This window comes from Sorex fumeus, unplaced genomic scaffold, assembly GCF_029834395.1.
Source record: "Sorex fumeus unplaced genomic scaffold, SorFum_2.1 ptg000043l, whole genome shotgun sequence".
Taxonomy (NCBI): domain Eukaryota; kingdom Metazoa; phylum Chordata; class Mammalia; order Eulipotyphla; family Soricidae; genus Sorex; species Sorex fumeus.
In genome coordinates this window covers 27897845-27920298 of record NW_026606100.1, presented here as the reverse complement: position 1 = coordinate 27920298, position 22454 = coordinate 27897845, and positions in this window count along the sequence as shown.

The following is a 22454-nucleotide window of genomic DNA, read 5'->3' as shown; positions in this document are numbered from 1 at the left end:
AGAGGAAAGCCCCCATGGCTATGAATTCTTTGAAAGCAACAAAACCAGTAGCCCTAAGGCTGTGAAAGCCCACCTTGTGGACACAGAAACTAAACACTGATACGGCCTTTACCTGGTGCTAGCACAGATCCAGAGAAGGCTGGGCCACCCTCCCACCACCACCTCTCCTCCCCCACCCGCACTGCCCTACTGCCCTACTACCTCCCACCAGGAGAGGGATTTCAAAGAAAACCATCCTCTGCTCCCAACTCTACTCCTTTGGCAACAGCCCTAGCAATGAACTCTCATCTAGCTAGAAAGCCCCACATGGGGCAGCTTGGGAGAAACCCTGTAAGAGCCAACGTGAAGAAAGGAGGCACGTGCATATTCTGCCCAAGCCCATGTGCTGTCTGGTGACCATGTGTTGTGGCTGAATACATGTGGTTCCCGAGCATATGTGTCACCTGCATCTCCCCTCTTGAGATGTGTATTTTCATATCTAAATCTAATGCTGGAATGTATACTGGGGCTCTCTTTGCTTTTGAAGAAGCCCGTGTTCTCTCTTGGGTGCATTTCTCTCTCTCTCTCTCTCTCTCTCTCTCTCTCTCTCTCTCTCTCTCTCTCTCTCTCTCTCTCTGTCTCCTCTCCCTCCCTCCCTCCCTTCCCTTCCTCAAACCTTCCAAGCAAAATCTTAATTTAAAAAAACAAAACACTTCACTACTTGCTCTTCCTGAAATTTTTTTCTATGAGGAAGGTGAAGGACCTGAAAGACCTGGGTAAGGTCTAGGACTGACTTTCCTTTTCTGCAAGGAGCAATTCCTCCCTCCAGCCTGAGTTCATGGCTCCCTGAGAAATTGGGTGGTGGAGATTGACTTCTGTTTTCTGAGAACAAGTGGACATCAAGTGTGGCTTGACAGCTGCCTAGTGGGACTGGTGGGACTTGAAGTCTGCTGTGCCAGGGCTCATCAAAGGCTTTATCAGTCCTAGACTTCCCAACGCATCCCAGTGTGGGAGGTGTCTTTCCCACTTCACATTAGTCACCTGGCAACCCCACCAGCATCAGCATCATCGGGTGCAGTTCTGAGGTCTCCCAAGCATGATGGGGGTGACTGATAATCCAAGTACTGCCTGAGAATCGCCAGATAGGAGCCTGAGCTTCCTCAGGGAAAGAGCACCCCCCTATCAGCCCCATAGAGACACAAGCTGAATATTTCCAAGGGATATAACATGGCATCTGAGATGAATGCCAAATGATCCTGAGAGTGCGGGGAGGAGAAGACACCACAGACACAAGACTGGCTGAGAGCTGATCATTGTCCAAGGTAGACACTCAGGCCAGTACATCACTCTTCTGCTTTGGTATGTTTGGAAAGCCTCTACAAAAGACTTTTATAAAATTAAAAAATAGCAATATTACGAGGGGTCTCATGGTCTGTATCAGCAATAATAGCTTTGGAGCTCATGAAGAATTTCATGAAACAGACAGATGAACCTCTTTTAAAACACCCAAAAGGAGAAAGGGAACAAAAGGGAATGCCCTGCCACAGAGGCAGGGTGGGATGAGGGGGATGGAGGGTGGGAGGGATACTGGGATCCGTGGTGGTGGGAAATGGGCACTGGTGGAGGGATGGGTATTTGATCATTGAATAATTGAAACCCAAGCACAAAAATATGTAAGTCTAGAACTGTACCTCATGGTGTCTCACTAATAAAAATTTTTAAGAAATAAAATAAAAACAATCTAGGGCTGGAGCAGTAGTATTGTGGGTAAGGTGCTTGCTTTACACACGGCCAATCTGGACTCTGTCTTCAGCAGCCTGTATAGTCCCCCAAGCTCTTCTGGGAATGATCTCTGAGTGCAGCAGAGCCAGAAGAAAGCCCTGAGTGCCACCAGATGTGCCCCCCTCTTTGCACACAATTCAGAAGAGCCCCGAGGCCCTTTGCCTGCATTTTGGGAGACTCCCGAGACCATTCCATGTCCAGCCTCCGTGCTCAGGGGTTACCATGTCCTTTGTGGTCTGGTCCAAGTACCTTGACAGCTTCTCTCTGCCACCAGCCTCTGTTTCTGCACCCCCTCAGGCCTCTGCTCAGTTCTCTCTGAAGACCCTTTTCTCAGGTTCTCCTTCATCCTTAGCTCTCCTTGTCCAGTCGGACCCCTAGTGCCTTGCACTCCGCAGCTCCCACCTGTGCCCCCAGTTCATTCCTGGGCACTGACCTGGTACCAGGAGCTCTCCAGGGTCCAATCCACCCTTTTCTTTTCTGAGCCAAGCCTAGAGCTTTGCACGTAGCCAATAAATGTTGGGTAAAATGAATTCAGTGGAAAATGTAAAGCCCCAGGGTCAGAGGAGAGCTAATAGGATCTCTCCACTCAAATACTAGATGTCAGAGCCGGGAAGAAAACGCTGAGCTAACCACGGTCAGAGCCACCTCTCATTTGTCAGGTGAGGAGTATGTGCCCAGGGCTGCTGAGGTGGAAATAGGAGCTTGGCAAGCCCAGTGGTCAGCAGAGGCTCAGCCCACAGAGACTCTGGCCCTGATCCTGCCTAAAAGGCTGCCAGATCTTCCCGTGGGAAGAGCAGACACCCAGTTCTGAAGCGTGTGGGCCATAAATGTGCCAACTGCACCCCATATCCTCCGTTCCTTAACTCCTTCCCTCCAGGGCCACAATTCCCACCTGAGGGGCCTCCTTCAGTCTTCCTTGGAAACTGGGACTGAGGCCTGGGCGAGACGGAGGACTTGAGGTGTCCCAGCCAGTATAGGAGCCTGTACCAGGCCTGAGCAAACAGGGGGCGGGAGGGGGCTTCCTCCTCCTTCCCAGGGTGGCCTAGTGCTATGTAGAGAACACGCTGAACCCTGAGGAGACAGCTAGGATGGGGCCAGAGTTCAGTATTGGCCTGGAGCTCCTTTGACAGCATTGAGGTGTCCTATCTGTCTGTCTGTCTATCTGTCAGGAGGGAGGGAGGCTGGCTGAGGAACAAAGGAAGAAAAGGAGTTTTCCTGTACTCGAATGCCACTCGCCCTGCTGGGTACTTGGATTCCCTGCGAATGTCCTGCCCAGGGCTCTGTGTTTCGTCCTGGGCACTGGGCTTATTATCCCCATTGGTGTCCTCAGAGGCAGGCGAAAACACAGTGACCCCAAGAGCAAGCTTAACCCCCTTTCTGGGGCACCAATGTTCAGCAGGAGTGACGCTGGACCAGGAGCCAGGCCTGGATTCCTTAGAATCCCAGCTACAAGGGTCATTTTCTATGTTTATCTTTTCTTATCATTTTTGGAGGGGTGCTCCTAAGAAGTGCTCCTATGTTTCAGGGGCCCTTCCAGGGATTTTTTGGCCAGCTGGGCTAATGGCTTGATGCAAGGACCCAAAGACATGGTGCTACTTGGGCTCTGCAGTACTAGGATTACCCAGGTTACCCCAGTGGTGCTTGGGGCGGGGGACGTGGAGGGAGTCTCTCAGACCAATCTTACAGTGCTCCAGGGCCTCCGTATGCTCCTTGCACATTCACTGCTGGGTCCAGAATCCAGGGTGACTGCATGCAAGGCCTGTGCCTTAACTCCTATGCTCGCATGCCAGCCCCTACACTGATCATTTTCCTATATGCCATCACTTCTTTTAAGGCAAAAAGACTTGGTCTCCTTCTGGGGAAATGCCTGTGCCCCCAATCACCCATCAGCTCTCCCCATTAGGGATCATGCGGCTATTTAAAAAGGACTGGTATTGATTAAAGGAAGATTTTGGCAAATGGAACCAGGAGTGCACAGGGGCAGGATTTGCAGGCTGTAAGAGAAGAGGCTAGGAAGCTGACCCCCGGGGGGCCAAGCAGTGTGGGATGGCTCCCCATCACTTCCTCTGAGGACAGTGGGCAAGACTGCTAGGAGTTAAGTCTTTTTTAAAAAAAAAAAAAAAACCTTCCTGCTCCCGAAGCAATGCTTCCCTCCCTCTTGGCCTCTGTGTCCCTGGGCAAGTTTCTAAAATCCCCCACTTCCCCTTCTGTCAGTAGCATCTTAGAGGGGATCCCCCAAATCGTGTTCAAGTCTTAGTCACGCCCACATTCTCTGACAGATCTGGAAATTGCTTTTATTAACCTCTCATTATCTCATTAGTGGTTTGGTTTCAACTTGCCCCAATTTGTCCTTCAAAGCTCTGCGCTCCTTCTCCCCTCCCTCCTGAGGTATGAAAATGAAGGACAGGATGGTCAGACTTGCAGGCAGGCAGAGCTGGAACTGTTTCCTCCTTCTCCCTTTGTGTCTGCACAACCTTAGTGCTCCTTATTCATTCTTTTGTGTCTTTCTTAATCGTAGATCTTGGCAGCCCCATGTGATGTGTGTACTTGCCATTTTTCCTCTGCAGTCTGGAGACTTTCACGGGTACATCTGAAGCCTCCTGATTCTGTCCAGGTCATAGCTGGAGTTATTTCCGTCAGAGGAATGCTCTCTTCTCTGCAGCAATCCCAGGAATGCAGAGCACAGCTCACAGCCCTAACCTCCTCGACTGCGACTGCCCCTTCCTCTCTTAGGAGAGTGCCTTTCTTTTGCTGAAGATGACGGTCTTTTCTGTTTTGTGGAGACAAAAGAGGGAGGAGGAAATGGAGATTCTGACCCCTCTAGGCAGCCTGAATTCCCCCATCTGCTCCCCAAACTGCACTTTCAAACACCAGGATTGGGGATTAGGCTTCAACAAATAAATTGGAGGTGGAGAGGATGTGTAAATGTTCATTCAGTCTTTAACAATGTCTAGTATCTAGCTACCTGTGCCACCTTTTTGGAGGCACCTATGGGGTCCCGGGAGAGGTATGCTCACATGGTGAGCAATTTCTACCTAGCACCGGACTCTCCCAGACCAGCCATTCCTTGTGTCTTGGAGCTCCCTGAACAGTCACTGTGTGTCTTCTGAAGTGTAGGACAGGGGCCAGGAGTGATCTGGGATGAGTGATGCTTTGGAGGAACAGTGCATGAGTGTTGCTCCCAGACCATCTCCAGCATAGCCAGGACTGAAGGAAGAGGATGAAGTGCCCTGAGAGTCTGCCATGGGCTTTCAAACACAGGTCTCAACAGAGCTGATGGTATGAGAGAATGGGAAGCAGGGTCAGCAGGGTTTGGAGTCACAAAGGAGGGCAGTTCGGTTTGAACATGAGTCTCAAAGTGATCATAATAATCCTATGTAAGGACATGTCTCATGGACCTGAATCGTCCCAGCTAAGTCTGGTTTCCTGAGACCCCTGGAGCCTTCTTGGAGGGAGGAAGGATGGAGATGTGGATGTTGTGGATGGAGATGGGCCAAGTCCCTGCCCTGTTGAGAGCTCAGCATCCCAACACACCCAACATCCTTGGGCATATAAATGTCCCAGCTTTGCAGCTCCACGACTGATCTTGAAGAAACATCAAGATACTGAATCGTGCCAGTTACACAGCTCCTGAAGCATGCAGCTATGGTGCAGACACCTCCTAATTTCACAGTAATGACCACCCACTAGGGGTACAGCAAATTCGATGGGGAAGTTCTATAGAAGCCCACTAAGCTTAGTGAGCAAAAAAACAATAACACAGAAGGCTCAACTAGTACCAAACAGCTCAGTAAATCAGACAATGACTCCAGTGACTCCACTGTGAGAAATATGTTGTAAAAAGCAATGCAAAGTAAGTTATTTTGTGACTGTTAAGGAATCAGCCTTGGGTGGGGGGTAGGGGGTGGGGGGAGAGAAACTGGGTACAGTGGTGGAGGGAAAGGCACACTGATATTGGAAAATTAAACTCCCGCATCAGCTTTGTAAGCCATGCTGTTTAAATAAAGTTCCCAACATTTTTTTAAAAAAAAATCCTATGTAGTTATATACACATATTCACACCCCATGTCTCTTTTTGGAGAACTCTGATTTGTATCATATCTTGAAATTATTATGGATCCACAGGAAGTTGCCGGATATACAAAATTTTGTTGTGGAGATCTTTGATTCAAGAGATAGTATAAGCTAGACCTGGCTTCCCCTGGCTTATGTGTCTGCAGTTCAAGATCCAAACTGTTGAGCCTGGGGCCACATGTTCACTCTACCACTTCTCATAGGTGTGGGTTTGTGTAATGACTTCCACAGTGCAGATGCGAGCTTGTTCACCTCCACAGAGAATGCCGTTTCCCTTTTCATAGGGTCCTGGCAGAATGGGAGAGCCTCATGGAGCTTGCTCTCCCTTAGCACTTCATGCCCAGGACTTACCCGCTTTGCACATCAGAGATGTCAAAGACCTGAAGTCCAGGATGGCCAGGCTCCTCCCCCAAGGCTCTTGTCAGGAGCAGAGAACCAGTTCTTCCCGTCTCCACCATCATCATCATGCTGGACCGACACAGGACACAGGTCAGTTCGTCTGTCAAGGTCAACTCAACTGGATGTATAGAACAGGTCCAGAGAGGAACCTTGTCCTTGTAGATGCCTTGTCTGATTTTATCCCCAGAGCTTGGAGGCTCTCTGAGGTCCTGTTAACTACGTTAGTGTGGAAAGTGATTTGTAGGGAGAGTCACGAAACCTAAAGAGAAATCTGGAATATCAACCCTAACAAGAGACTGCATTTGTAAGCAAACAAGAGTGAACACAAAGAACACTTCCTCCAGGAAAGTGAGGAGGGACCACCCTAAGCAGAGGCTGCACAGGAGAAGGATGTGCCCAGACTCCACGGTTCTGGGGTGGAGAGCACATTGCCCCAACTCTCTGGAGAAGGGAAATACTCAAGCACTGAAGGCATTCAGGCAGAGATCCTCATGCCACACATCCCAGTCTCACCCCCCACCACAGCAGTGATATGCAGCAGAACCCCTGGGGTTCTGCCCTCCATGCTTGCCTCATCAACACCACTTTAGAATAGAACTTGCAACTTTGTGTGCATGGAATATCCCAAGACTGGTGGCTAGGTTTCTCTCCCAATACACACAATGGTTCTAAGTAGACAAATCTGAGGCTGGAGAGGTAGTACGGTGGGTCAGTGCTTGCCTTGCACACTGCCAATCTGGGGTTAATCCCCAGCATCACATGGAGTCCTCCAAGCACATCCAGGAGTAATCGCTGAGCACTGCTAGGTGTGGCCTCAGCACAAAACAAACAAATCTAACTCTGGAAAAGAACCACAGACATTGAGCAATCGTAGTGAGCTGAGCCTCTAGAAGGACTCTCACATGCTGTAAAATGTGAAACTGACTTTAACTCAGCCTGGATGTCGGAGGATAGCTGCATGGATTCATGCATTTGAGCCTGTGGGCTCATCGAGCAGGATTAATCATAGGACTCTTGGGTTCATGGTATGAACTCAAGGAGTCATATATACAGGCTTCTGGATTCACTGCCTACTTCAGAGCACAGATTCGTGGACTCAGACACATGGAGTGCTGGGCTCATCACTTGCACTTTGCACATATGTCCTCAGCAATTCACAGTCTGATATGGAGTCTCACCTGTGTACTTGGGGATCCTTTCCACTCTACCCAGGCCATAGCTTCAAACCTGAAGTTGTTGCTCTTTTGTTTATTTTCATTTCCTCTCACCTTCCCTTCTGTTTGATGCTGTTGACTTCACTGAGATTTACACAAACACAGCTGAGTGTGCTGCTCAGTGGGTGTTGAGGCTCCCTGAGGTTTGTGTTCTCTTAGCACTCGCCAGGCTCAGGCTCTTAGTGGTGGTGCTCGCTGGTGCTTACAACATGCTCACCAGCAGCCGTGCTTCCTAGCACGGAGCTTGCCTCTCCTTTGAGTTGCATTGCTCACAAGGGGTCACACAGGCCAGGTGTGTGGTGCTTACACACACGTGACTGTGATGTCACCTGAGATTGCTCAGGTACCAGGAATCACTGGGAGCCAAGCTTCCCCAGCCAGGCTCAGCACATGTAGGACGCCAGGGATTTGAACTCATAATAATCTGTTTTCAAGGTAGGCGCACTAAGCTCCTAGGCTATTCCTCTAGCCTTGAAACTCTATTTTCTTATAACATAAAATCCCCAGGATACTCACATTCTAGAGCTGCTTGATGAGTTGGATTCCCCCACCTCCCACCCCCATATTGTTCCCGCCCAAGATAAGCAGAGAATCTAGTTCCCATTTCATCTACCACTGCTGAGAGTCATTTCACACTCAGGCAACCATTGCAAAATCTGAAGCTGTTTATTAGAAGGAGATTTCAATGTTGTTTTCTCTCTTTTTCCTTCTCAGCACCATTTTTGGACTTTACCGTAGTTGGATGGAGTGATAGCACAGCAGTAGGGCGTTTGTCTTGCATTCCTCTGCCCCTTGCGGAGAGCCCGGCAAGCTGCCGAGAGTATTTCGCCCATACGGCAAAGCCTAGCAAACTATCCGTGACGTATTCGATATGCCAAACACAGTAACAAGTCTAACAATGGACATGTTACTGGGCCCGCTCGAACAAATCGATGAGCAACGGGAGGACAGTGCTACACTGCTACGTAGTGCCAATGAGTTGGCATAGACCACATATTAGGACCCACCGCCATGGTTTTTCCTGCTGGAGGCATGCTAGATAATTTTTTTAAGTCAAATCAAAGATGTCTGGTACCTCTGCAAGTTGATTATGGCCAGGATCTCAGTGCGGTTTGTTGGCATTGGCTGCTGGCAGAATGTGCCCTAATGCGGAAACGCCTGGTGGCAGTTTCTACTCGGCAAGCAAGATGACTGTTGTGTAGTGAGACGGAACTCTGGGAAGTGGCTTGATGTGGCCATTCACACAGTCATTACTTATATCTAACTTCTTTCCTTTTTTTTTTAATGGCCGAGGTGTTTTATAGTTACATGTTAATCACATTTTCTACTTCCTTCTCTGCTCAGCTCAGCCCAGGCCGTGATACATTTAAAAGCCTCCTCTCAGCATGAAGCAAGGATGCCTGAATTCTTAGTTGACAGCAGCTTGTAGACTTGGAAGCTTTCCCTGTTTTCATCCTGGAGCATGTGGACTTGTGCGAGGTCAGGCTGCGGGAAGTGTCTGTGTTGGCCAGACCTGCTGAGTCCCCAAGGAGCTGTATTTCCACAGCAAGAAAAATGTATAGTTCTCACTCTTAGCTGCAAGTCCAGATGTGTTCACTCGGAAGAGACAGCATGCTGAGAAGTGCTCAGGGCAAACACGGAAGGCAGCTGCTCTTCAGAAGTGAGACCTGTAATTTGGCACCGCGTCCCCTCTCCTGCCATTTGTCTGGAATTGACATTGTGTGCAGGGTGTCTGAGATGAGCCATAAATCTTGCCCTGCCTCTGATTTGATCTAACAAACTGCCAGTGCTCCTGGGACAGGCGGTAGGTGGGTTCCTCAGTGGGGTACCTCCAGCCGTCCTTCAGGGGGTGGCCTCAGGGAATGAATTATAGCCCCGGGGCCATAATCATTACTTGGACATTTTGCACATGGATTTGTTACCTATGTCTGTAGGTCTTAGGAGGGCGAAAGAACTTAAATGTTCCAGCAGGTTGATTGATTCATTTGGCCAGGTTCCCCAAATCCTGCAGATAAGAGCACATGAGGGAATTCTCAGATGTGAATATTCAAGACCTTGGAGAGACTGGTGTGAGCTGAGGATGAACATTCGTCCTCCAGCCCAAATAGTCACACATGGGGGCCAAGGGTACAGTTCAGCGGTAGAGCACTTACCTTGCAACTGTGAGGCCCTGGGTTCCATTCCTGGCATCAAAGTTAAATCAAAAAATTTAAAGTTAACTAATAACGAATAAATAGGCTCTTCTGATTCCGTGTCCAGAGAGATGCCTTGGCTGGGGGCAGGTGTTTTATGTTATTTACGTTTGTTGTCGTGTTATTTTATTCCTCCAAATGAGCATTCCAAGAGGTGTTGTTGCTCAAGATGTGAGTAATCCCTTCAAACCCAATATTTTCTACAAATAAGTTTTCATTTATCTGTTTTTGATGGGGGCAAACCCAACAGTGCGAGCTGCTGCCATATACAGCATTTGCTTTGTATCAGCTGAGCGAAGTTTGGTCCCTGGCACCCCACAGAGCCTCCTGAACACTGCCAAGAATCATCTCTGAGAACAGAGCTAAGCACAAGGTGGAAGCACCACGAAGCGTGGTCCCAAAATAAAAGCAATAAAAACAAACCAGCAGTTTTCAGGGCTGATTCCTGACTCTGTGCTCAGGGGTCACAGCTGGTGGCACTCAGGGGACCATATGTGGTGATGGGGATTGGATTGGGATCTGCCCTGTGCAAGGCAAGTATCCTACCTACCGTGCTATCTCTCTGCCTCTATAGGTAAGTTTTAATGCATCCTTGACTTCTTGGTAGGTTCCTCATTCACTCCTCACTTTTGCCCTCTACAGGTTTGACCAATGACTATGCTGAGGCTCAGAGTGGAAAAAGCAGTCCAGGCGCCTCTGGTAGTGAAGACATCCAGCACCTCAGAGTGTCTTATGGAGTCTCCTTTTTTTACCTTTACCTCTCCGTGGACAGATTTATCTGCTTGTGCTACTCAACCAAGTATTATCAATGGGATGGCACCCACCACTGAAACATCATTTGCCTCACAGTCCTGGAAGTTGGGAAGTCCAGGGTGAAGCTATGGGCAGGTTGAGTTTCTGGCCAGCAGAGAGCTGGTATTATCTCTCAGATGGAGAGAACAGAACTGTGGTGGGGAGAGTTCCTTCTCATCAGGGTCTTAGTCTCTAGGATCAGGACTTAGTTACTCCCTTCGAGGTCCCATCTTCAAATGTAGCTCTATGGGGGGAAGGGAGTGTTAGTGTGCAACTTATGAACTGGGGGAGAAAGGACGCATGCCCACTGTTCAGAACTGAGAGCTTCCGGTTCCTCCTCTGCAGGAGCTTACTGAGGCAGTGGAGGAAAGATGCCTCAGCGTGGAACAAACATATGTTGTTCTTTAGGAGCCCAGATGAGGAGGCACACCCTGGAGGTCTGATGAGTGGGGAGCCCGAGGATTTGGGGTGAGTGGACGTGTGGGCTGGACAAGCCCTAGTGTCCCTGGAAAGACAAAGGTCTGGTTTGAGAAAGAGCATGTGTGTCCTGTGGTTAAGAAATGGGGATGGGTGGTGTGTGGAATTTTTTCAGGGTGACCTGGGGTTGGAGATGAAAGGGGTTCCCCAGGAACAATGACAGAGACTCTGTGCTGGCCCTCCCCTTCCCTTTTCTTTCCTATTATTTGTATTTTGCCCTTGGAGCCCCACTGACAGGATGAAGTGGGGCCCTGGAGGCATCTTCTATTTCTGTCGGCATCAGAGCTCATTTCCCGCAGCATGACTTCCACAGACCCCTGGGTCTGGTCCCTTCTGAACGGGCTCCCCGGACAAGAAGCCACTGTCTCCAGAGAGCCCTGGAGAAGACGCTCAGCGCAAATCTCTCTCCGCTTCAGTGTCACAGGCCTCTTACTTGTACTTCAACCTCAGTCTCTCCTCCGTCCCTGTTTCCATCTCTAAAAGGACCCAGTCTCCTGAGATCTGCTTTCTTTCTATATCAGCATACCAGTAACAAACTCTCCATACGTTCTCCTTGAGGGAACTAAGCCAATTTTAACTCTTCCTCCCCAAACAGAAAGTTGTCCTTTTTCTCAGCCAGAAACTATGGAAGAAACATGATCTCTGTGCCAAGACCACCCATGACCGAGGGATGCAGCTCTGAGTAAGAAATTCAGAACTCCCAGACCCCCTGAGGACTGTTTTGGGGGATCCCTGGGAAAAAAATCAAAGAATGTCAAGTAGGAAATGCCATGAAGAAGCAGCATTTTTTTTTTCACAATCAAAGTACAATACTAACTCTTACTGTACTTTGTACAAAGTGTAATGCAGAGTTATTATTTGGCAGAGGGCGGAGGGTGTTCCTAAGTGGTGCTCTGAGTGAGGGTTCAATGAGAGAGCCCCAGAACGTGGTGCTAGTCAGCCCTCAGTGCCGGGGATCACCCAGGCCACCCCAGTGGTGCTCAAGATTTTCAGAGTCACATGCAGCAGTGCCTGGGGGTCTCCAAAGCAGGAGCCAGAGAATATCAGGGTACCATGTAGTGTTGGGGATGGAACCAGGGTTATTCAGATGAGAGACTTTGGCCTTAGCCCCTGGACGCTCTCTCTAGCCCTTGAGTATTTCTTTTCAAGCCAGGTACTTCGCTAAATACAGAACTAAGAACCTTGCAGCCCAGTATAGGTGGTTTTCAACATATAAGTAGTTTGAGATAGATTCCATAGTCACATAATGCTCTTCGATCTCACAAGCACCCTACAAAATCAATAGGAGGGGCATGATTTGGGGATGAGGCCCATTTTGCAAAGCAGCAAACTGAGACTTCAGCAGCATCATTAAGTGAGCATGTGAGAACTCGCAACCCTCCAGCACCGTCACTCCCTCCACAATCCCTGGCTGCCACTAAGTCACGAGCTTACGGAACATTTCCCCTGACCAGCCCTAATTCAGTCATTAACGGCACCGTGGGCTGGGTTCTGACAGACGCGTGTGCGCGTGTATTTACACGCGCCTCTCTCGCCCTGTGAAATGTATCCTGCCTCTCCCTGTCCTGTTCAGCCCTGGGAGAGGCAGCCAGGATGGAGAGAAAATGCTGCTGCCACTGTGGAGCCCGGGGGCTGCTGTGATGTCCAAGTCAGAACATGCCAGTTGAGACTTAGGGTGAGCAAGACACCAGAACTTGGATTAGACAGAGACCACACGCTAGACAGAAGAACCACCAAGGGGGCTGAGGGGCGATGAGATCTGTGGGGACCAGCTGTAAGAAATGCCTCCCTGCCACCAAGGCGGCAACTGCACTTCTGGGAAGTCTGCTCAGTGGGGCGACAGTGAAGACTTGGCTCCCTCGTGGAGCGAGCCACCTTGACTGGACGCCCAGCCCGCCCTTCCTCCGAGGCGGCCTCAAGACAGCACAAGCCGGAACAGACCGCACCCACCTTTAGGCTTCTCCTCCTCTGTCTTTTTTTTAAAATATATGTATATGCAAACAAACCCGCTACACAGGACATGTTTTATTCATTCTCTGATTGGCTCTTTAATCATCTTGTGATGTAACCTGGCCACGGCGCTCTCTGTGCGTGGGCCTGGTTATTCATCACTCCCTCATGTTGGCAGAGGCCCTTGGGTTCGCTAGACCAGGCCCAAACACAGAGGCTGGGGATAGTGTAGGGCCCCCTGGAAGCCCTCGGATGAAAGGGAGGCCTGGCAGACCCTGTGCGAGGCTGCACATGACTAGAGAGAGAAGGGCGCTCCCACAGTATCTGACCACAGGATATGTACTTTGCTTTGAGAGTACAACAGTTCTTGTGTGTGTTTTTGTTTGATCTTTTTTCCTTTCTGCCTTTAACACTGGGATCCTGACCCTGCAGAAGCTCCCCCTACCTAAAGTAGCCTGGTCATGATCATAGAGATTCAGGGTGTCTGGGCAGGAAGATGACAGAGCGTGGGAGGCACCAAGCAAACATCTCTCCCACACACTCCATAGCGAGACCCCAATTTCCATAGTGGGCAGCGTGAGTTGTCCTTAAAGAGATGTGTGGAGTGAAAGTCAAATGTAAAAGCCAGGAGGGCAAAGAACAAAGTAAAAATTTTAAATCAGAAGAATTTGATGCAGACAACCTTTGATGGCACCGTGGCATTTAATTTGCTTTTAAACTAGTTTCGAGAGATTGCATGGCTGGCAGTCCACTTATTTCCACAGACTAGAACATGACAGGGATGGCTCAGAAGAATTCCAAGCCCCTTCTGAGTGGGGAGAGACAAGGATCACACAGAGAACTGCAGGAGGGAGAGGAAGACAGAAGAAGACGGGGATAGATCCTTCAAGGACACTCCATGTTTTCAGCTCTTGCTAATTCCCCCTATTTTGCATCACATTTCACAGTTGACAGTGTTTTCACATATATTAGCTCCCTCATTAAATCCTCACGGTGCCTGATTGCTGCCTGGTTGCTTCGATGATGATGGGGTGCAGGGGCTGGAATTCAATGTGTTACACAGTGACACAGAACCAAGCTGGGATATGGGATGTGTTTCCCCCACTTCCCGTGGTTCTCTACCTCTCAAACCTCTTACACATCCCCCTCTGCCCCATTCCTTCCGCTGTGCTTTACCCTCCTTGCTGGACTCATGCTTAAGCTCACGCTCTCGTTGTCCATTCCTCGGGACTGCACACGTTCTTCTCGCCTCTCTGGCTCCCTCCTTACCCCACAGTCGGGACCAGCCTTAGGCTGCATTTCTTTTCTGTCAACCCAAACAGTACTCAGTTCAGAGCCTGAGACATACCCTGATTTGAAATGGGGTGACCAGTAGTGGGGAGAAAGGGATTCGACAATTGCTGTGCCAAAGAATTATGTGCATAAAGCAAGAGGGTCTTTCTGCCATATACCCGAACAGGAAAATCAATTCAACAAATATTTATTGAGCACTTACACTGTGCAAGGCAGGGTCTGTATATTAAAAAGAAAAATGGCATGGCCTTGAGGTGCTGGGGAAAAAAAATAAAAACATGGGTCAGCCAATTTGTAAACTTCTTAGAATGGGGAACAAGATAGGTTCCATAAAGCGCCTTGTCCAATCAGACTAATCTCTCTATTTATTCCGGAGTAAGAATAATGGCATCTCAAAGGATATGTCATCCCTTGGACAGCAGTAGGACTTTCGTTCCAGAGACCAAACAATGAGTTTCTTGGAGAGTGGCCCTATGCCCAGGGAAGGGACAAAGTAGGGAGGAAGCCAGCTGTGTGGGGAGAAGGCCTGCAGAGAGCCCACCAATCAGGCAAGAGATTGCTCAGGCTAAAGGTGAAGGTAGTTGGGAGGGTGAGGGCAGTTGGCTTCTCATTGGCCATGCTTCCTCTGTTCATACTCAGTTCCCAGCCAGACTCTATGGACCTCTTGGATTCTTCTCTTGCGGAAGGACTAAGAGAGTAGTTACAGGCTTCTAGAAAAGTTTTTCTCTGATTGAAGTAGAAATAAAAGGGATAGATAGTGAAGATCTCTGCAGAATAGCAGTGGGGCAAGGAGAGCATGATTTCTGGGTATGCCATGAAGTCATAGAACTACAAGAACAAGGGGGCATATGACATAAGTCTCTGACATCACATCCAGCAAAGGCTCTCCAGCAAGCTCCTCAGCACTGGCCACCTCTGCCGGTGCTTACACATCAGTCCAGTCTCCAAGACAACTCTGGTCATCAGTTCCCAATCTTTTCCCTTTTGCTATTTCTCCAGTTGCTTCACCAGGTGTATCTCTTGGGCCATGGAGGAAGATTATGAGTGAGAGTAATACCTAGAATTTTCTTTGGGAATTGAATGTGAGATGAAGAGCTCCCAGAATGTAGGGATCAAATTAATCATTTGATATCCCTTTCAAGTTATGAAAAAATAGAGTGCACTTTATCCAATTCAAGCCATCTAGTAAAATCACTCAGGTGTCCCCCGATTACTTCCCCTGGAATAACACTGTGAATGGTTTGGTAGGGATGCTTCTAGACACTTTATTACTCATTTCTTTTATTCCAAGGTGTGATTTGGTCTAACATGAACTTTTTTCTAATCTATATTTTTCATTTTATTCGGGGGGGAACTCCACCAGGGCCACACCTGAGTATTCTCAAATAGATTATGCAGCTCTGGAGAATGAAACAGGGCCTCACACAAGTGTAAGTCATGTGTGATAATGCTTGTGCCACAGCCGTGCTCCCTTAGTCCCACTTTTTTTTTCTTTTTGGATCACGCCCAGTGATGCACAGGGTTTACACCTGGCTTTGCACTCAGGACTCCTGGTGGTGCATGGGGACCATATGGGATGCTGAGAATTGAACTCAGGTTGGCCGCATGCAAGGCAAAGGCCCTACCCACTATGCTATCGCTCCAGCCCCCAGTCTCACTTCTTAAAAGCATCTTTTGGTCCACTTCCCACAGCCTCCGCCACATTGACTCATTCACTCACGGACCCCACTTTACTGATTCACGACTAAATCTCTGAAAAGAGGAAAACCAGGCAGCTACAACATGCACACACTGGTCCCTGCAACTGAAAACTCTGGGGCGCCCTTGGGAGTTGAGCAGGCTGAGTAGCTGTCCTGCTGAAGCTCCGGCTGCCACATGCACACCCTACTCTGCAGCAAAGCCAAGGGCTCAGCTTGCCGCTTCACTAACATTCTCTGCAAAGATGCCGAACTCTGAATATCAATTTCAGATACACCAGTGCCCAGGCTGAGAACTCTGAAGTTGGGGTGGGCTGCCTCTCTCCTCTCCCGTGACTCCCATACTTCGGGAAGTACAGGCAGCCATGTCCACCTCCTACAACCACTGCCAGGTCAACTCATTGACCCAGACCATAGATCCCAAAGCCTTTGGACCATGTGGCTACATATGCAGCTGTGTGACTCCTCCTAATTCCCAATATTGAAATTCTAGAAGGTGCAAACCACATGAGACGGGACAGTAACACAGAAGCCAACGAAACTCAACAAATGCAAACAACAACACGAGGGCTCAACTAGCAACAAACAGCTTAGTTAATTCTCAGACAATGACGTAACTACCCTGTGATGAGATTAAAAAAAGACTCACATACAAAATGGAATTTAAAAATACTTATTGATTTTAATATTATAGCTTTGTTACCTAATCAACTTCAACTCTAAAATTGTACCAATTTTACCAATTGATTAGCTTTTTTTATCTAATCAATTTCATCTCTAGGATTGTACCAATTATACCAAGAATTGTGGCTTTTGTTTACATATGAAAAAATAAAAAAGCTTCTTTCTGACTTCACAGAGGGCCCTTATGAGTGAGTATAATTCACGGAGGATGGATCATTGGAGGATGCAAACAGGAAGTCCACATTGGCAGGGTGAAACGCAATGGCGGCTGCCTGGACAAACATGGCCGCTGAGGCCACAGAGTCAAGTTCACAGAGCCAGTATAGTTTAGGGCAATGAAACCAGTAAATAATTGTTGAGTGACTCAAGAAACCAGTGTTTGAGGTGACCTTCCTCTGCTGTGCTCCTCCTTTGTCCACATTCTCCCTGGCAACAGTCAGAAAACCAGAGAGCTTTAAAAATAGACCCCAGCTTCCCCTCACCTGCCCGCTAACCACAGTCCCTGGATAGTGGACTCCAAGGCAGTGCAGGGAACTGCCACCGCCAGACACACAGGAGACGTTTCCTTTTAAACCTCTATTTTTAAAAGCTGAGCACTTACTAGAAAGTGACCTTCCCAGGTGCACAGAGATTTGTTTCCTGATGGCTTCCCACCCTTGGGTGAAATTTGAAGCGGCTGGATATTTGGGAAAATAACCAACTCATACCACCCTCTGATTTATCCTTGGGGTGGAAGCCTATTTGTAGATTTCTTTTCTCTTCCCACTTGTTTTTAACTGGCTGTGCTGTCCCTATACATAGCCAGGGAAGAGGCTGGCTTCACCATGAAAATAGCTGCTTGGAGCAACAGAGCAATTTGAAATAAGCAAAAATAGCTCTTTGTGGCAACTGGAGTGTCTCATTTTCGATATTGATTTCCTTGCACTCCGGAGTGTGGTTTTTTGGAATCTCGTGTGCAGACAGGTGACAAACACGCCATCCTTGTTTATTTCCGGGTCCACGTGGCACAAATGTTTAAGGAGCAGACTTGTTTTCATCGTGGGTTTTAAGTCCTTGGGTACCACATCCACAGTGGCCCTCGGCTTCCTGATAAAGACAACACTGAGCACTGAGCACTGAGCACTGAGTGTTCCCTCCAAGACTGAGACGCAATACTCAATCTAGCAAACTATCTGAATCTCCTGTCTTGGGCTTCACAGTTTGCTGCTTAAGTGCCCTTTGGGTATTAGGGCATGACTTCAGGGGGAGTCAAGAACACCACACCTATGACGTACGTGGCCTCTGCATGGAGCTGGAGCATGTGTGATCTGAAAATACTTCTGGTTCATGCGCTTTAAGTGCTGCTACTTTGAATTATCTGTGTCCATTCTTGGAGGGATGCAGGGAATGTCTCATGTTTCATTGGAGGAGTCTGGAGGTCCAGTCTCAGAAAACTCAGCCACGGCTCACGAAGAGAAGTCACTGGCCAGTGTCTCTCATGGGGAAATACTCTATGCAGGCAGATATATATGCCTACCATATGCTGGAGAAAAGGAACATTTTTTAAGAAGTTATTTACAGTTAGAATGAATGGATCTCAGGTAGTTATGCTGACCAGTCTAAATGAACAAGTGCATAGACTAAAAAGGTTAATAAACATTCTATAAATACTAGTCTAGAGTGATGGAAAGCAGGTTGTTTACTGGGGGACATGGGAGAGAGAAGGATGCAGTATAAGAAGACACAAGAAAATTTTGGAGGATGATGGGGATGTTTACTATTTTGAAGGTCCTGATAGATTCATTGGCATACATATATGTCAAAAACTCATCAAAGTGTACTTTTAATAAATACTGTTTATTATACATAGCATTGTACAGATGCTTCGTGGGGGAAAAAAGGAGAGAAAAGATGGAAAGAATGAGATAGGCAGTATTACTCTTGGGCCAATGGAAAAGTATCGACTTCAGTAATAGCGCATCTCTGACCCCAGGCCAGATCCTGCTTAGCCTTCCCACGCATTATCTTATTTAATCCTCAGAACAGTCCTTGGAGGAAAGGGAGGTGTGGGAACAAAGAGTCGTTTGCTGGATTTCCACAGTGAGTGAGGGGTGGGGCTCCAATTGCACCCAAGTTCAAAATGATTCCACAGCCCCAGCTCTTATTTCCACAGAAGCATTTCAGTCCTGACTCAGCAATTCTGCTGCCAACAGATAGAGTTGGGAGGGTCCCCAGATCACATCACTTTGGGAGAACTGAATACCCCGAAGCAAAAGCTTTAAATACTAGAACTCTTTGGGCAGGGTCACATGATTTTGTCCCCAAAATTAGCCCAAGCCTCTACGTCTCAAATAAGATGTTGGGTAGCATCTTTTCAGTATTACATAGCATTTAGAATGGAGAAGTCACTTTCTTTGAGATAGGAAAGTGCATTTGTCTCTCAGTTCTGTCTCTTTCAAGCAGGAGGGGCAAGCCCCTCAGCAAGGTCCCCAGATGCCCACATCTCTGGGAGCAAACAGCGCGGCCAAGGCCTCCTATGGCCTACTGGTCAGAAGAGTGGCCTGTTTCCCGGGCAGAAAAGAAAGTAGTAGAAGCTCAGAGCCCTCCCCCCTTCTTCTTATCCTTGGACTTCACTCAGCCAATAGTGAGACTTTTTTTCTCTCTTACTAGATCCGGGGATTGGGGCTTGTTTACTCATACTTTCTAAGTCTTTGGGTGTTCTCCAAGTAGTGGAAAAGAATCTGCTGCTAAAGCCCACACTCCCAAACTAAAAGTAATTCCCTCCTTGAAACTAATGCCATAACCCTCAATTAGACCCTTCTGTCTCTGTGCACCATCTCCTTCAGGCGTAATAAAAATAGCACTGCATAGATCAAACAGTATTCGGTGAACCTAACTTCTCAGTATCCTTTTATCCTCATATGTAAAATGGGAATAAAATGGTGTTTGTCTGTCATAGGGTTAGTTGTGATCATTGGAAGGATGAAATGAAATAAAGTAAGGGGGCCTGCTAAACTCTTAGCTAGTGTGACACTATTATTTCCTCCACCTTACTAAGACGCTGGAGCGATAGCACAGCGGTTGGGCGTTTGCCTTGCACGCAGCCAACATGGCTGACCCGAGTTCGATTCCTCCGCCCCTCTCGGAGAGCCCGGCAAGCTACCGACAGTATCTCGCCCACACGGCAGAGCCTGGCAAGCCACCCGTGATGTATTCGATATGCCAAACACAGTAACAACAAAGTCTCCAATGGAGATGTTACTGGACCCGCTCGAGCAAATCGATGAACAACGGGAGGGCCTTTACCTTTTACCTTTACCTTACTAAAACTGTTGTTTGTACCTTTGTTCCCCATTCCCATTTTGCAGAAGAGTATCTAAGGTTCAGCAAAGCCAAGCAACTGGCTTAGTGATTGCAAACTGGATCACGAGCCAGGAATTGACTCACTGATGAAAAACCCTCCTCTTCCATCACCCTATGATTCTTCTGTTTGACACTACTAATGTTAATATCCTCAGCAGTATCCTTCCTAGGATGTCCCAAATAGCTTACAACTCCTGAGTTATCATGGGAGGTGGGCAGAGAAAGAGGAGAGTAAGGAGGAGAGACTTCCTCCTGTTATTATGGTCCCCTGTTGGCAAGAAAGGGAAGTGAGGTGGGCAGGAATACACCCCCCACCTCACCCTCACAACCCCCTACACACACACACACACACACACACACACACACACACACAGAGGCTGCCAGCCCTGAATCTCTTCCTTAATTAGCATCCTACCTCTTCTCCCCTGGGGTCTTCTGTCTCTTCCTCACAGGGTTCATTTTCTACTTCCAAAAGTGTCTCTTGCAGTTTTTCTAATTTGCACTTTAAAGTTGTTTGGAACCAAAGGTGAAGCATCCCCAGTAATGTGGAGTCAACAGCAACCCTGAAGGAGAGACCATTGATTTAGAAGACCTCTCCACAAGGCCCAATAAAACCTGGAGGGAGATGCCACATTACGAACTTCTTTCTTCTTGATTTACTGCTGCAAAATACCAATTTCAGTTGACAAATCAGTAGTCTGATGGGTCTCATTCTCCTAAAGAGCCTTGAATATAATCTCAGGGCTAGGATGAAAGAGACGTTACTGGGGCCTGCTCGAGGCAATCGACGAATCGAATAAATCAGTAGTCTAGTTAAAAGGAACATTTTTTTTTTCAGGGACAAAAACGTTGGACTGAGTTTGCTTCAAAACTCAAAGAAGAAAAACTAGGTAGTGTTTCTTCATCTTCAATGTCTTACTGCTCAGAGTGCAGGCTTTTTTGGAAGGGGAGGGGCTGGGGGCCACACCTGTTGGTACTCAGGTCTTACTCTTGGTTCTGTGCTTGGGAACCACTCCTGGAGGGCTCAAAGGGCCATACAGAGTTCCAGGGATCAAAACGGTGTTGGCCATATGCAAGGCAACCAGATTACCCACTGTACTATCTTTCACCCCCCAATTCCGGTTTGTTTGTGCAAGAAGCAGAAAGCCACTTGGGCTAAGTATTGGAGGTGCTTGTGGGTGTTTGAATGTGCAGTTGGATGTTGCTGTGGGGCCCACGCCTTATAGTGCTCCGGCAACGGAACTCAGGTCCTCACACAGCAAGGATTTGAGCCACATTCCAGGCCACAACCTGAACTGATTTAAACAAAAGAGTTAAAGAGAGTTGAGGGGCATCTAAAGGCCCCAGGTTTCTAACCTCATATCCACATTCTGGAAGAAAAAGACTTCTTAAAGAATATAGACATGAGTGTCTTAAAACATTTTCAAAGGGGCCAGGGAAGTGTCGAAGGGTTAGGTCTCATGCCTTGATGCGCACAACCCTTCTTCCATCCCAGGCACCACACGTTTCCCCATAGCACCAGCAGGTAGAGCCCCTGAGGCCCCTGAGCACTACCAGGTGTGGTCCCATGGTTCCCCCACACTGCAGAGCTGGAGCAGCACCACATTCTCAGGCCTTTTAGCGAACCACCAACCAGACTGGCTCAGAATCACATGAAGGGTCCCCAGAGCCCCTAAGCACCTATTGGGAGAGTTCTCATTAAAAAAATTTTTTTTGATGCATCCTATTAGCATGACCTACACTTCAGGGTAATTTCCAGAGCAGGTAGCCCCACAGTCTATTATCAATAGGGAGAAGGAAGGCAGAAAGACCGGCAGAAAGACCCTCAGGAAAATGATCAAGTTCTCGCATTCTTTTTTCCCCCCACCCTTGGTTTTTATTTTATTTTTTAAATTAAATTTTATTTTTTAAGTTGTTCACAATAATTTTACATTCAATATTCCTACACCAATCATACTACCATTACACCTTCCCACCATCATTATTTCAAATTTTACCACCACCACCCAAAAGTCTACCCTCAAAGCAGGTCCTAAATAATTTATTTTGTATTGCTTATTATGAATAATTTGCTAAAAATGATCCAAAAAAAAGTTTCCTTGGAGGAAAATGTGTGAAGCTTGTTGTATCTTCCCCTAGAGCATTAAGCCCTTGTATAAGAGATTACTAACTTTTGTTACAGGTTGAGCCTTTGTGTGCTAATAAATATTTATATATATATACATATATATTTGATCAGGATAAGATCAGTTGCCTTCTACTTTACCAAATGCGGTGTGCTACTCTTGGTACATCAGTGGTATGAGAATTCTAAACTTCCATGAATTTTTAAATTTCAGGAATTCTAAAATTTTAAATAGGGTGATGCAGCTGGAGTTAGAGTTTTAACTAGATGGTAACTTTGGGGTCTGGAGGCACACATCTCTGCAGCTTATGGCTCTCTTCTGAGATTCATCTGTGAGTCTCTGGATCATGGCTGTTAGCTTAAATGGCACCAGAGGCAGTTTGTGGGCATGACTGCCAGGCCTCCCAAAAGAACAGGAAGATGGGGGAAGGCCACCCATCCCCCACTCATCGAG